A 16798-nucleotide genomic window follows, 5' to 3' on the forward strand; every position below is an offset into this window, starting at 1 on the left:
TCCTCAGTCCCTTTGTCGCTCTGGTGAGGTATCCTGATGTAGAGTTTTGACTCTTCTCTTCTCAAATTTCACTAAAAAAATTTAGGATCACGCGGGTATCTTGGAATCGTTCCGATGGTTTTGTGACGCGAACATTGTTCTTGGTGCCTCCTGACATTTAGGGGTTGTGGCAGTGTCCCGTGGAGTTAAGCTCCGAGGTGTTGTCGTCACAATTTTATCATTGCAGTTTCTGGAATACCTGAGTTTCGCCGACATCGAAAATCTATTTTATGTAGTTGTTGGTGAGATAACCTCGACGCCACCCAGTATTGTGGCGGGAGTTCGGGAGTATTGCCATAACTCGTATAATGGATGCTTTTCGAAGGTTGAGGTAAATGATTTCCGAAGGTTTCTTGGTTATGTGTTGAAGGATGGATACAGCTGGATGTAGGTTTTGTTAGTTTTTGGTGAGATATTATGCTTCCCCTGTATCCCCAACACCTGATTGCATAACCGGGAAAGTTTCGGGAGTTTATAAGTGGGAATTCAAGTAGCTCTTAGGATATCTTTCCGACAGATGTATGATATGAAATTGGGGTTCGGCGTCTAGTGGTCCGCCTATCCACGGTCGGTTTTATAGTGGTCTCGTTGTGTCTTGAAGAGTCCTTGGCTATGCTGACTCGGGGACGCTTCGTATGTCATGTGCACTGCCTTGTACATGATGGTGTTGTACGATCGAGCCCGTGTAGGCCCCACCACGAAAACTTCAGATGAAATCTCTATCATATGTTTGTTCCGGCTTATTTTTCAAGCCAATCCTTTGTTTCTTTGTTTTGATTGTGGTATTCGAGTTGCTTCGAAGTCAAATGTTGATTCCATACCTTGCCTAAGTGGTTTTCTCATACTTCTATGTGAATACTAATCCTTTTCGATCATACAGATGGTCATGCCAATTCTTTTTCAACCAGTGTGTTTCTCTTCAAGTGTATCCGATCATTTTCAACATCCGCAAGATCAACTCAAGCCCTCTCAACGGTGTTCGTTTCATCCGTTCCAATTTGCTTTTGTTTTTCCCCCCCCCCCCCCCTTTTTTATTCAAGGACTCAGATTTCCTAATCAACTATCATGTTATTGATGAGAAGTCTCTCCATTCTTTTTCGTCCATGTTCTTATCTGGTGATTCTCATGAAGATGCTAAGGAAGCTACAAGTTCATCATTGTTCGTTCTTTTCTTCTCCGGTGGATTCAAGTCAAGTTTTGTTGATCATACCTTTTCCTTGTTTCAATGCCTTCTCATGCCGGTGCACCTTCATAATCATTTCACTTCTTGCTATTCAATTGTTCCGGAGTGCTGAAGATATCTCGAAGATTCATGTTTCCACTCATAATCCGTTCAAGCTATTTTGAGGATGTTATCTCATTCAAGCCATTTAATGCAACCGGTGCATTCTCTCTTTTAAACCGTTCATCGGTGTATCTTTTTAGTGGGCCCTAACCCACAGGTCTTTTCCCAGTATCTTACCTGACTCTTCTTATTTTACCGGAGCTATCTCAAATTCTTTCAAAGTTTGACGTAAGAATGAGTTATCATCAGTCAATTGCCTTTCTCCAAGATCTTTCAAATTCTTTTCATCGTTGGTTCAACCTTTCTAATTTTCTTTCCGGAGTATCTCAACAATTCATGGTGGTGTTTCTCATCGTCGTTCTCAACATTTGAAGACCGAGGAAGAGTTTTCCTCCAAGTCTTATCCGTTCTCTCAAAGATTCGTCATTCTAGCTTGTTGCCATTCTCTCATAATTATTTTTGATTGTGAGAATTCTTTCCACCTATCCGGAGCTATTCAGGAGTCTTTTCAGTTTGATTCTTCGCAGCCCATCATCTCAGAATTATTCATTCTCAGCTTTCAGCTATCGTTCCCCAAATCTTACCGGTGCATCGTTCAAGTGATATTTAATCAGCTCGTGTTCTCTTCGTTCTCTGGTATCTAAATTCTGTTAAGTATCTTCTTTCATTTTTCCAATTCTTCCTGGTGTTTCTTTATCTTTTCTTCATTCATTTTTATTCTTACGGTGGTTCTTCTAAGATTTTGTCTTCCTTCGTTCATCATATCAATTTATTCATTGTTTCAACCCGACCGGTGATTCGTTGAAGACTTTCTCAAGTTTGTGCTATATCTATCTTAAGCCTTACTACGAGAATAAGTAGTATGTCAAATCCGTTGGTTGTCATCAATGTAATTGGTGAAGGATGAGTATAATGTAATTCTTATTCTTGTTCCATCGAGTAAATTAAATTCCTTATTCTAGAGGTTCATCAAAATTCTTGTTTTCAGTTGTTCATCTTTCTTTCCGGAGTGCCAAGTTTTCTCGGTTATGTCATTGCGAAGCTCCATCTAAATCGTTGCAAGGATTCACCTTGTGTTTTCAACTTCTCTTTCTTTTTGATCATTCTTTTATTACCGGAGTTCTTCGAGAGTTTCTTCATGATGGCTCATCAAAGATTTAATTCCTTCTCGAAGTGTTCATCGAGATTATTTTCAAACCAGCTCAAGTGTTCTTTATCTTGCATTTCAAAGTGCAATTCTTTCTCTCTTATCTTGTGAAGTGGTGTTATGTCATTGTTGATAATTTTCCTTCGTGTTTCATGATTCACAAGTTTCAAGAGTGACATATCTAAATCCATCATTTTATCCTCGCTCAAGACATTTTTTTCAAAAACCATCAATCTCTTCATTGGAATTATATTGGGTTTATATTTCACCTAAAGCTTCCGTAAGGACTGTTGCTATTTATGGTGCTTATAAATGACCCAAGTCCTTCACTTATCTTCCCGGTGAAATAATTTTATCGTCTTCTTGTTCATATCAATCCAATCTATTGTTTCCGTTAGTGGCAGAATTTCGCCTCAATTTTGAGATGCTTTTCATAAGCCCACTATAAGCTTATTCGTTTCGTTGTTGGTTTTCCAACAATTCCGTTTTAACCTTCTTGGTAGGGTGTTGTCCAAGCTCATTTGTGGTAGAAGTTGTCATTTTCTTCTCAATTCTTTCCTTTCCAATGATCCAACTTCTTTTCTTTCATTCTGGAGGCATTGTTTTCTTGCTATATTCACCCATCATCTCGTTTTGTCAAAGATCATGTTCTTTTCGTGCTTATCCAGTTAACCGAAGTATCGTGCCCTCTTTTCAAGTTCTATCATCTTATCAAGTTTTACCTCCCTTCTCAACCGGAGTGCTGTCTGAGATCTTTCTTACCCCTTGTTCCATTCATTCAATAGTTCTAGAGGCAGTGTGTTGTGATTTCATCAAGTATCTTCTCATCTTACCAAGTTCTTATTCAATTCCTTTTCTTTTCAATCGGAGTGCTGCCCGAAGTTGTTCTTCCTTGTTCCTCTTTTCTAACGGAGTGTTTTCAACTTCGTTCATCTCCGTTCTATTCCTTTCTCAAAATGGCTTAACCTTTTCAAGGTTCTTTGGTTTCACTCATTGGTCAAAGAAGCAATTAGTTTTACCTCTTCTCTTCCTTTTCCGTTTCCCTCCGGTGCCATCCTAGATCTCGGGACGAGATCCTCTCGTAGTGGTGGAGTGTTGTGATGCCCCAAGACCGGAGCTTCAGATGCCTTCCAGGGTTTCCGGGTTTCGTCTTGTGATTTGTTTGGTTCGTTGCATCATGTGCATTGCTTCATGTATTCTTGCACCTCTTCTTTAAAAACTCAACTAAATAAAATGCATAGATCTTTGATATATTTAAATTGAGGGAACTCACCTGGTGATTTCTCTATATAACATATCCTCCTAATAATTATAGAGCTATTATTAAATATTCCATTCTTTTGGAATTAACCGTTGACACACTTGCAAATAAATCCCAATGCCTTTGTTATCTCAATTCTTGGTCTCCGACTTGTCCTCATATTCTTTTATCGTTTTATCGAGGCTCTTCCTAAATGTTCAACATTTTTGGAAACTTCAGATTCCTACTCCTTTCAAACGAGTTGAATTAAATTCAAATACATTTGAATTTAATCTTTCAATCTTGGCCATTTCTATTTTCGCGGAATGAGCACATTTTTGTGAATCCGGGGAAATTATTCCCATGCGCAACTCCTTACCTAACCCTCTCTTTCTTCTCCTCTCTCTAATTTTCTTTTCTGTTAAAGTAAATAAGATTTTAAGAGAGAGGGAGAGATAGCAGCAGTGCCCGGGCCTCACTGCTCAGCCCAGCAGCCTGGGATCTCTTCCTGCGGCCTGATCAAAAGGTCCCTAGACCCAACTCCTGTGGCCGGCCCAACCTTCTCCCATCCCCGCAAGCCCACCTACCCCCGCTCTTAACCTAGCCCCCATCTCCCGATCCCCTCGTCCTCTCCCCTCGCGCCGCCAGGAGCGACAGAGAGGAGCGCACGCACGCCCGCTCCTCCCGATCCGTGTCCCTCCTCCCTCTCGATTTTCTTCGCCAGTGCGCCTCCCTCCTTCCCTTGCGTCCCCGCAGCGGCGCTGCTTCCCTGGAGGTCACCCCATCCCTCTTCACTGCCTGCGCCACCCTCCTCCCGCGTGCCTCCCTCTCCTGCGAGGCCGCCCACCGCAGCGCTGACCTCACGCCGCCCTTGCAGCTGATGCCGCCGTGCCAAGTCCCTCTAGGAGCCAGCGGCCTCCTCTGCTTCCCCTCCTCTTGCCTCGCGGGAGCAGCTCCACCCACGGCAGAAGTCCCGCAGAAGCTCACATGCGCAAGCCTCTGCTCGCGCCCCTGCCTAGATCGAACGATCAGGAGACCGCTCGTCCCGCGCTTGCCTCATCTTTCCCCACCTCTCCGTCCGCCTCTTTTGCTTCGTCGTTTCTTCTAGGGCCGCCCCATCTGTTGATCTAGACAGGATCCGGCAGGCACACCTCACCCCAACCATCGTGCCCTGCATCCCGCAGCTGGCCGCCTCCAGCCCCGTTCGCGACCGCACCAAGTCCAGCAAGGCGTCGGCCGTACACGTTGAACGCGCTGAGTCCATGCATCGCGCCCTATTGCTGTTAACGCCAAGTCCAAGGGTCACCGAACAGGGTATGATGCCAAGTACCAGGACGACATGGACCGCCAAGTTCATCTTCCGCCGTCTTCGAGATCGTCAACTACCACTATGAGATGTGCAACTACTTCCACGACGAAACGAGAACAACTACCGCCGTTGAAGGCCGTCAAGTGAACATCTACCGACGACGTGTATGATCCACTCCATGAACGTGTACCACTACGCCCGGAGGCATCGGATCCGGCAAGTCCAACAACGACTATGCTCAACTACCCACGACCCGAACATCTACGAAAACATGTACTGCTACCCCCGTCTGAACGTCTTCAGAACATGTATCGTCAACCCTTGAAGACCCGTGGACGGCAAGTTCCTTGTTGACCCCGAACACCTACGGAGTGTGAACATCTACGCAGCGAGAACGCTTACTTCCCTCTATGAACTTGATCCGTTCCGATAATGCACGCTCCGAAAGGTATAACCGCCGAGGCGACCGCCCGTGAACTAATGCATGTGTGATGTATGAGATGCTCGTGCTTGCTACGTGCTCGAATTGGCGATGCACCTTGCCCCTCTTTTGCCTTGTTACCGTCGTCTCGTGGGACACCCCGTATCCGGGATCACTCCCCATCACTCTTGCATGTTTCGCGCACCCGCACTTGTTCCTTTGCACTAGCATCTCATTTGAGTTGCCGGATCACCGGAATGTTGCCATGGTAACATTTCCGTTTCGCCGCCGTGGCACCCCTTTTCCTTCCGCCATGGCGACAAATGCCTCGTATCTTGTCATGTCTACTTTTCCTTAAAACTTGCATAAACTTGCACATGTCATCTGCATCATGATAACAACTTCAAGATTGGTTAAAAGTGTTGTTTGCATTAAATTACTAATGCATATGGGGATTTACCGGTTTTGTTGTTTATTATACCCGGCCCCATTTAAATTGTTTAGATGGTATAGTTTTGTTATGTATCATCTCTTAACATGCTCAACAACATTTAATATTGGTGAGTACATAACCGAGAGAGAACTAAATAATTGATGTGGTGTTCCGTCAATATGCAACCCATTGCATATTGAGCTCCACTTAATTTGTAGTTTTGGTTGTTGCACTTTGCCATGTCATGCATATTTAAACCGGACATGCATCATACTTGGTTGTGCATCATGCCATGCTTATGTGATGGTTGTTTACCATGTTGTTTGCTTCTTTCCGGTGTTGCTTCTTCGGGTTAGTTCCGTTAACGTCCCGTTTGTGAGGATCCGTTCGACTACGTCTGTTTGTCTTCTTCATGGACTCGTTCTTCTTCCTTGCGGGATCGCAGGCAAGATGACCATACCCTCGAAATCACTTCTATCTTTGCTTGCTAGTTGCTCGCTTTATTGCTATGCCTATGTTGCGATACCTACCACTTGCTTTAGCATGCCTCCCATATTGCCATGTCAAACCTCTAACCCACCTTGTCCTAGCAAACCGTTGTTTGGCTATGTTACCGCTTTGCTCAGCCCCTCTTATAGCATTGTTAGTTGCAGGTGAAGATTGGAGCTTGTTCCATGTTTGGAACATGGATATTTGTTGGGATATCACAATATCTCTTATTTAGTTAATGCATCTATATACTTGGTAAAGGGGCCTGGTGTTTTGTTCCACTCTTGTCGGCTTAGTTTCCGTCATACCGGTGTTATGTTCCTTGATTTTGCGTTCCTTACACGGTTGGGTTATAATGGGAACCCCTTGACAGTTCGCCTTGAATAAAACTCCTCCAGCAAGGCGCAACATTGGTTTTACCTTTTGCCACCTAGCCTTTTCTTTCCCTTGGGTCGGCCGGCTCAAGGGTCATCTTTATTTAACCCCCCCCCCCCCCGTGCCAGTGCTTCTCTAAGTGTTGGTCCAACTGAGCGATGTCCGGGGCTACCAGGGGCAACTTTGGGCTGGCCTACCCGACGTCTTGCTCATCCGCTATGCCCTAAGAACGAGATATGTGCAGCTCCTATCGGGATTTGTCGGCACATCTGGGTGGCTTTGCTGGTCTTGTTTTACCATTGTTGAAATGTCTTGTAACCGGGATTCTGAGCCTGATCGGGTCTTCCTGGGAGAAGGAATATCCTTCATTGACCGTGAGAGCTTGTGATGGGCTAAGTTGGGACACCCCTGCAGGGATTTGAACTTTCGAAAGCCGTGCCCGCGGTTATGGGCAGATGGGAATTTGTTAATGTCCGGTTCTAGAAAACCTGAAACTTATCTTATTTAAAATGCATCAACCGCGTGTGTTGCCATGATGGTCTCTTTCCGGCAGAGTCCGGGAAGTGAACACGGTGTTGGAGTTATGCTTGACATAAGTAGTCTTGGATCACTTCTTGATCATAGTTTCTCGACCGTGCCTTGCCTTCTCTTCTCGCTCTCATTTGCGTATGTTAGCCACCATATATGCTAGTGCTTGCTGCAGCTCCACCTCATACCTTTTACCCTTCCTATAAGCTTAAATAGTCTTGATCGCGAGGGTGTGAGATTGTTGAGTCCCCGTGACTCACGGATACTTCCAAAACCAGTTTGCAGGTGCCGATGATACCGTGCAGGTGATGCAACCAAGCTCAAGGAGGAGCTCGATGAAGACCTTGTTCGTTATGTTGTTCCATTTTTCAGTTGATCAGTAGTGGAGCCCAGTTGGGACGATCGGGGATCTGTGTAGCATTTGGGGTAGTCTTCTTTTATTTTGGTTCCGTAGTCGGACCTTGATTGTATCAGGATGATGTAATGCTTTATTCATGTATTGTGTGAAGTGGCGATTGTAAGCCAACTATGTACCTTTTTCCCTTATTCATTACATGGGTTGTTGTGAAGATTACCTCACTTGCGACATTGCTTTCAATGCGGTTATGCCTCTAAGTCGTGCTTCGACACGTGGGAGATATAGCCGCATCGAGGGCGTTACACATGGGCATAGCTATCGACCTACTCCAGATGGCCAAGCGAGTTGGCCCACAGTACGAAGCCGCCGAACATGAAAATCTGTCTGGGGAGGAAAGTTCCACCTTGGACAACGTTACTATAGAAAATTGAAGGGGCCATCGAACCTTTTGTCGACGGCACAGAGGAACTCTCAATGAAAGCACCAATGCCAGTGTCAAAACCGGCGGATCTTGGGTAGGGGGTGCCGAACTGTGTGTCTAGGATCAATGGTAACAGGAGACGGGGGACACGATGTTTACCCAGGTTCGGGCCCTCTCTATGGAGGTAATACCCTACTTCCTGCTTGATTGATCTTGATGAATATGAGTATTACAAGAGTTGATCTACCACAAGATTGGAATGGCTAAACCCTAGAAGCCTAGCCTGTATGACTATGGTAATGAGTATATCCTTTCCGAACTAACCCCTCCGGTTTATATAGACACCGGGGGGATCTAGGGTTACACAGAGTCGGTTACATAAGAAGGAATCTTCATAGTCAGTCGCCAAGCTTGCCTTCCACGCCAAGGAGAGTCCAATCTGGACATGGGTATAATCTTCGGCCTTCATGTCTTCACAGCCCATCTGTCCGGCCCATGGATAACAGGCCGGACGCCCGAGGACCCCTTAGTCCAGGACTCCCTCAGCTGCGCCAGAGCTCGCGTTGGTACTCCACCGCCGATTCCTCGACGAACAGACTCTTCTCTACCTCTACCTCAGCCATGCGCAGCTCCTCCTCCCGGCGCTCCTCGATCTCCGCCACCTCCTGCATCTCCAGCTCTCGCTCGGTGATCTCATGAGGAAGCAGGTGTTCCATGGCCATCACCGCCATTTCGGACGTGGGTTGCATGCTAGATTCCGAGGTGGCTCAGAATATCCTGGCGTGTGCGTCCTCGATCTTGGCGTGGAGGGCCTCAACCCGGGCCAGGGCGACATCGGCGGCATGGACGGCAGCTCGAGCGCTCTCGGTGTTTACAGCCGCCGTCACAACAGTAGCTGCAGCCATCTCAGCTGCTGCAGCTATCCTCTCGACTGCTGTAACACCCCTAGTGTCATGCTACAGTAACCCCCTGTGATTAAACTAATCATTTTCCTAACAGTTCTTAATCACCTTTGTTCAATACCCCATTTGGAAATTCCAGTCAATTCAAATTCAAGTGAAGTTTGAAGTTGCCCAAAAGTTGCTGGAAAAATGTTCATCATTTGTCAAAAATTCCATAACAATTATTTGTTAAGGAACACAACATCACTTTTGTGCAAAGATGAGCATTAGTAATTAAAACAGCACCAATTCAGCATTTTTAAATGCTATCCTATTTATGGAAAATACCAAATGAATTCTTCTGGTCTCCAAAATATTTTTGGCATTGTCTATAATCACCATGGATTTAATGGGACACCTCCCAAATTTTCGCTAAGTGAAATAGTTGGCCAGATAATTCCCTTTCTATCTCTGTTAAATAAACAAAAGAAAAAGGGAAAAGGAAAAGGCCCCACTGTGCACTTGGGCCACAAGTGCACAGTAAGAGGCCAAATCCACCCCAACCCAACTTTCCTCCTGCCTTCTTCTTCCCCTGTTCCACCATGGCGTGCTGGACAACGGTCGATCATCCACCTCCTGGATCGTCACGCGTCGAGCATCCGACGCTTCCCCACGCGATAAGGACGCCAGCGGACCCCCCTTGGGCGAACCCTAACCCTCATTCCCTCCCCCCTCGCGTCGCCTTCTTCCTCCTCACGCAAACCCAGGCATAGACGCCACCACGCCGTCTCCGTCTTTGCGCCCAGGAGCCACCCCGAGTCGCGTAGAGATGTCGAGGAGCCACGCCCCCTTGACTTCGTCCTCTGCGCGCATGGATTCGAGTTGGACCTCACCGAGCCACGGGATCGAGCATCTTCTCTAGCTTCGGTCGCCGCCGCGGCATCTCGTCGATCTGTACCACTACAACCACCCCCATCGCCAGCGAGCCTCCCCCGAGCCGCCTTGTGCACACCTACAGGCTCCCGGTGAACCGTGCGGCCCCTTCCCTCTTTCTCCTCTGCATCCCTTGCCATAGCCGCCGTGTACAGCCGTTGCCCGAGCACACCTCCAAACGCGTCTGCGCCCACGTGCGCTGCGCTATTGCTAGCCGTCGTTGCTGTCGCACCTTCGCCTCGCGCCGCCGCCTGCTGTCCCGCCTGCCGCTGTAGCCGCCAGCGCTCACTCATCGTCGCTTTGCTCCCGCCCGTGCCTCGGTGGTCGCGCATGCCTCGGCCTGCTGCCGCCCGCGCTGCCATGCGCCCCGCTGCGCCCTTTTGCGCGTCAGTCGCGCTCGCGTAGCTCCGCTGTCGCGCCCCGTACCTGCTCCTTGCGCCGGCCACCTCCTTCGCCCTGCCCCTGCCATTGCTACTGCTTCGCCCGGCCCGCGCCTCGCCCCTCCCCTGCTCGACCTCGTTGGCCGTGCTAGGCCGCAGGCCCCGCCCCTGCGCCTGCCTCTGCCCACGGCCACTGCGCCAGCTACCGCTTTGGCGCCCTGCACCGACCAGCCGCTGCGAGCCGCCCCGCCCGCGTGCCCGCTCCTGCCACCGCTGAGTGCCAGCGGAACGTCATGGCCGCCGTGGTCGCCGTCCCAGCGCTGCCGCACGCGAGCCCCACCCCGTGCTCCGCTGCGCCCCGTCCCACCGACCGGGGCTACCGGATTCGCCCACCGTGGCCCTCGCCCCCCGCTGCTGTGGCCCCGCAGGCGCTCGCCGTAGCCCCAGCGTCGGCCGTCCCGTTCTGCCACGGCCGCAGTGAAGGCCTTCCGCCCCTGCCTGCTCCTCGCGCCCACCTCGTGGCCGCTCTCCCCGCCGCTCCCCGTGCAGCGCCGCCGCCCTCGCCGGCCATATGCCGCTCGCCCATGCCGCTCCCCGCCGTCCATCCGCTGCCCCGCGGCGGCGCCCGGGTTCGGCGCCCCCGGGGCTCCTTTCGCCCATGCCCGCATGCCCGTTAACCCGCTCCCGGCTGAGCCTATGACATGTGGGCCCAGCCCAAAAAAAAATATAAAATTAATTTAGTATATTAATTAATTAACTTAATTAATTTAGGTTAATTAACTTAATTAACCTTTCTAGTTAACTAGCTAACTAAGTTAACTAACTAACAGTCTATGACAGTTGGACCCTTCTGTCAGTTTGACCGGTCAACAGGTCAAAGTTGACTGCTGACATCACTATGATGTCATGCTGACGCAGTAAACATTTCTGTTAATTTATTTAATTCCAGAATATTGTTAAAACTTTGAAAAATCATAAGAAAATTAACCGTAGCTCGGATCGAAGAACTTTATATATGAAAGTTGCTCAGAACGACGAGACGAACCCGAATACGCAACCCGTTCGTCCGCCACACGTCCCTAGCATAGCAAACCTGCAACCATCCCTCCGTTTCTTTTGTCCGAAAATGCCTAACTCCGGGAAAACTTTCCCAGATGTTTTCCCCCTTCGTTGGTATCGTATAACACTGCGTTAGAACACCCCTAGCACCGCTTATTGACTTGTCATGCATCTGTTTGCTTGTTTTTACTGTTTCTTCCCCCTCTCCTCTCCAGTAGACCCCGAGACCACTGCGGATGCCCCTGTGATCGACTACGTCGACAACGACACTTCTTCTTTTTCAGCAGAGCTTCCAGGCAAGCAAACCCCCCTTGAACATTCCGATATCGCCCATTTCTTTCCCTCTCATTCTTGCATTAGAACTGTTACTGCTTTCTGTATGATCCTACTCTAATGCATAGCCTATTTTTGTTACCTGATTTCATACCTTAACTGCTTATTCTAAACTGGTTAGTATAGGTTGGTTAGGGATCCATCAGTGACCCCCACCTTGTTCCAGTTGCCCTGCTTTATGTTCAATGACTCGATCAACGTGATCGACGTCCAGGCCCCGGCACCGCACATCATCCCCCCTAGTTGTACGACTCTGCAGAGTTACCATCGAGTGCCGAGGGTGGAACCTCCTACATCACTCCTGATGAGATCTCTGTAGTGTAGCTATACGATCATGGTCATCGAGGGTGATTTCCTCCTTAACCACTTCCGTTACGGCCCTGTCGTGCAACCCCTCAAGTGTGAACCTCGAGGGTGGATCCTCTTACGTTCACCTGGATGATAACATCAAGTGGATTTCACCGGGGGTGATTCCTCGGGTTTTCCTCTTGGTGTTAGACACACAGTTACTATGGTTACTATGACTTTGCACTGAGCCATGTTACTAAACACGGGTCGGCCCTCAGGGGTACCTGCGCGAGCTTAATAGCGAGTGATGTGGAGTCAGGTTGACCTGGAAGGTGCCCGCGAGATACTTACGAGGCGTTTCCGGGCATTCTTAGCCCTTGCCGCAAGTACTCGAGACGGGGCAACGAGGTCACATCGATCGTGAGTCTCTGCTCGTTACCGCGTGCTCCTAATCCACTAACGGTTTGGATATTTGATCCGAGGGGCCTCTGGCCTGATAGCACTAACCATCACGTGGGCATAGTATGGGTGTTCTACGTCGTATACATCAGCCGAAGCTTAATAGATGTCAGCGACTGAGCGGCGCGCGCCGGGTTGGACTGGTAAGCACCTACCTTTTTGAAGGAGGTTGCTAGGTCTACTCACCGGCCGCGTACGCAACGTGCAGGAGTTCCCGGGGAGATGGCCCATGACCCCTAGGGGCATTGGTTTAGTCCGGCGTGCTAGCCTCTCTATTAAGCCTAGGTCGGGCTGCGGCGTATTGTTTGGCCGAGGCCGGGCATGACCCAGGAAAGTGTGTCCGGCCGGAGTTAATCGAGCGTGGTGGGTAAGTTGGTGCACCCCTGCAGGGAAGAAAACATCTATCGATAGCCTGTCCTACGGTAACGGACACTTGGAGTTGTATCCCGATTGATACAACTAGAACTGGATACTTGTAATGAGAACTGGATGGTGATGAGAATTGGAATGTGTTGACACTTGGATAATATGGCTCTGGGATTGCTTTATCGCAGGGAGTCGAGAAAGGATCTCTGGCCGAGGTTGATAACACTTCTACTACTTTACATTATGCTACTCTACTCCCTCATGTTGCTGCAAGATGGTGGTTTCCAGAAGATGCTAGTCTTCGATAGGCTAGGCTTTCCCCTTCCCTTCTGGCATTCTACAGTTTAGTCCACAGATACAACCCATTCCTTTGATATAGATGCATACTTAGTTTAGATCTGATGTAAGTCTTGCGAGTACTTTGGATGAGTACTCACGGTTGCTTTGCTACTTCTTTTCCCCCGTACCTGATTGTTGCGACCAGATGACGGATCCCAGGAGCCAGACGACGCCTTTGATGACTACTACTACCCGGAGGATGCTTACTACTACGTGAATACCGCAGACGACTAGGAGTAGTTAGGAGGCTCCCAGGCAGGAGGTCTTGCCTTTTCGATCAATGTTGCTTTTGTGCTAGCCTTCTTAAGGCAAGCTTGTCTAACTTATGTCTGTACTCAGATATTCTTGCTTCCGCTGACTGTTGTGTATTCGAGCTTATGTATTCGAGCCCTCGAGGCCCCTGGCTTGTAATATAAAGCTTGTATTATTTTAATTTGTGTCTAGAGTTGTGTTGTTATATCTTCTTGTGAGTCCTTGATCTTGATCGTACACATTTGCGTGTATGATTAGTGTATGATTGAATCAAGGGCGTCACAAGTTGGTATCAAAGCCGACTACCTGTAGAAACCCCCCTTCCAAACTCCTTGGCCGAAGTTGAGTCTAGTCACTGAAAAACTTTTACTAACATGGATGTGTGCATTACGGGCCCACGTTGCCATTTGGGTGGTATTAGGATCTTTTGCTCCTCGTCTATACTCTGGGACTCTGATCTCTCTTCTATTCGGGTTAAATGGTTTTACTAACTCGAACATTAGGATCTTGTGATCACATCCGCCCGGAGAGCCCCTTATTTCAGATGAGCGCCTGTTGCATCAGAAGATTCCGAAGATACTTGACGATTTTCTCTCGAGACTTTGTGCATGTTGCCTTTGCAATTCCCTACCACCGAAATATCCTTATGTATAACTACACATACTTACCAATCTTGCATTCTATCACATTGATGTTGTTATTACAAGATGCCCTGAACTGCTCTCCTTTGTTCCGAGAATCCTTTGAGCTTACTGCCTTGCAGTTCCTTGTTACCTGAATACCCCTACGGATAACTCTGTGCACCTATCGAGTATCCGCTCATCCTCAGTTGATTCATGTACTTCACAAAAGTCTTCATAATACCATTCGTTCTTGTGAAAATCCTCAACATCCTATTGTTCTTGAATTTCTTGCTTGCTTGCATTATGGTTAATACCATAAGTTTAGTAATCTTATTGTCAGTCTTTGTCATTATCATTTTGAGTTCGTTGATACAATATGTTGCGAATGCTCGCAATCCTCAATCAGATCCTAGAATTCATCCTTCCGGCTCAGATGTCATTTTAACATGTGCTGAATCTCGATCAGTCAAATCGCCATCGATTGTACCCCTAAGGCTATTCTACCTATCCATCCCTAATCAAAGCATTGCTTCTGATCCCTTGTCTTGGAATTCATAATTCCTTTGCAATTGAGCTTTGAGTTAGTCAGTTGTTTCTATAATCTGATCTCCTTGCATTCTTTCTTCCTCTGGTTGAGTACTGATGCTCACATCAGATCCCTTGTGGACCACCAAACCCTCCCTTTTTTTGGATTTTATCCGACAACGTTCTTCATATTCAATAAGCTTGTGAGACTTTCCTCGGATACATAATGCTTTTGGTAAATGGTATCCTCCGCTTTCTCAAGCATGCTCTACTACCGAGCTTGTGTTATTTATTCTTGGAATTTGTGATATATGTTCCTAAGATGCCTCGCTGGGTTGAACCTATGCCTTCCCTAATCTGTGTGAACTCGGGAGTTATGCGGGTTATACTCTACTAGCTTTTCGTCAGATAAAATTTCAATATTACAGCTTCATCAAGAGCGAGAAAATAAAATGAAAGGTTATGCATTGTAGAAGTGGGAGTCGACCCTGAACCTTTGTGTTCATGCCCACGGACATGGTGTGGAACTTATCATGAGAGCTTCTTGCAAGGATATTTAATCATTTGAATAATTCTTCCGGTATCGTAAATTGGATCCCTTGCATTTATGGTCCCGACCATATTTCCTCCATGATCCCATGTACCGGGTAAGTTAAATTACTTATCCTCTACAACTCATTTCCCCCGTCCAACCTCTACTCCGATTTACCTTTTGGCATTACACCCAGTACTTGATATTGGGAAGCTTTATACCCCATCACATCATTCCTAGCCTGAACGGCTATATTTTACCATGGCAACTTTTTAACTGTGCTACCTGGTCCTTATGCCCGGAGCAACTTCCGATGATGAGCTAAGCTTACATCGATCTTCCTCATCTTATCATTTCACCTCAAACAACAAGCTTGACCTTGAGCTTGTGTCGAATCTGTGGTTCTCATAGCCTTTCACTTCATCCTCCCTTTTCTGCTCGAGGGCATCTTCGTAGAGTCTCTCGACAACCTTTGTCTTGATCACTGTCACACTTTGGCTTCTTCAGAGATGTCAATTGAATTCATGGCTAGAAATACCATCCTTGCCTCTCGATAATTTGTGTCAGCATCAACAACATTCTTGTCTTCCCCCAACACAAACTTGATCATATTGATTTTGGGAATACATCCTTTTTGACATGTCGATGGATTGCTACTGAGCCCGTCGGCCACACCCTCATCTTTTCCCTGCTAAAATGGTATGACTTATTTTCTAAGTTGTTTCCGATGGGTCCTTGGTGTATCCAAAGTCTGACCTTTGCTTGAAACCATGTCAATGCTATCTCGAAGCATGTCTGTGGTAATCCAATCTCCAATAAGAACATTTGAAGCACGATACTAAATTTTCCTTATCAATTATCCAAACACCGTTGTATGGGTAATGTTATGAAATTTCTTTCCCTTTTCCTAATTGGTTATCTACTTACTATCCTATCATGGATATCAACCTCTGCTTGTCCTTGGGAAGGATATACTCCTGATAATTGTGTTTAAACACATTTTCCTTTCCATTGTTCTGATTAATATACTAATCATATTTTTTCCTTTCCATTCTTTTGTTTAACCTTCTGGTAAACTAACTTATCTTAGTAAAGATAATTTCTTGCTTTGGTAAGCACCTCAATGTACAACTCTGTCAGTAAGACCCTGTTATTATTGTTGATGACATTCCGGTAGCCACCGATGGCCGAGAACTTTGCCTAATGGCCCGCCTTGTTCGACGAGCAGGAAAATGGTTCTCTTCGTCCCGCGCCCTTGGTACCGACGTTGTTGCCGACATAACCGATAGGCTACCCTCTGACATGCCTTTCTATCATGACCGTGCAAGATGTCATCGCTCCTTATATTTTAACCCACATGGTGGGCCCATAACCCACAGTTACGCAGGATCAAAATCTGACTCTCCTATATATCCTTTATTCCAAAGTATCATTTGCTCTTGGCTTTGTGTGTTGTCACGAGCCACCGTCCGAGAGATGATCTATTCCCGATGCTCTGAACCCCCTTCTCACACTCTATTCAGGTATCGATCATTTGTCCATTCGCTTGAAACTTCCTATTGTACCTTCATATTTTGCTCTCGATGTTTTCTTAAGTTTCAACTCGAGAGACACTTCTGCCACATTCCCTGAATTGTTCACCACATAATTAACCCTATAAGGGTCAGTTCTTCCGAAGTTACTCTTTACTTCCACACTTAAATCTCGGGATGAGATTTCTTGTAGTGGAGGAGATTTATAACATCCCCAGTGTCATGCTACAGTAACCCCATGTGATTAAACT

Source organism: Triticum urartu, chromosome 2 (genome assembly GCF_003073215.2).
Source record: "Triticum urartu cultivar G1812 chromosome 2, Tu2.1, whole genome shotgun sequence".
NCBI classification, from domain to species: domain Eukaryota; kingdom Viridiplantae; phylum Streptophyta; class Magnoliopsida; order Poales; family Poaceae; genus Triticum; species Triticum urartu.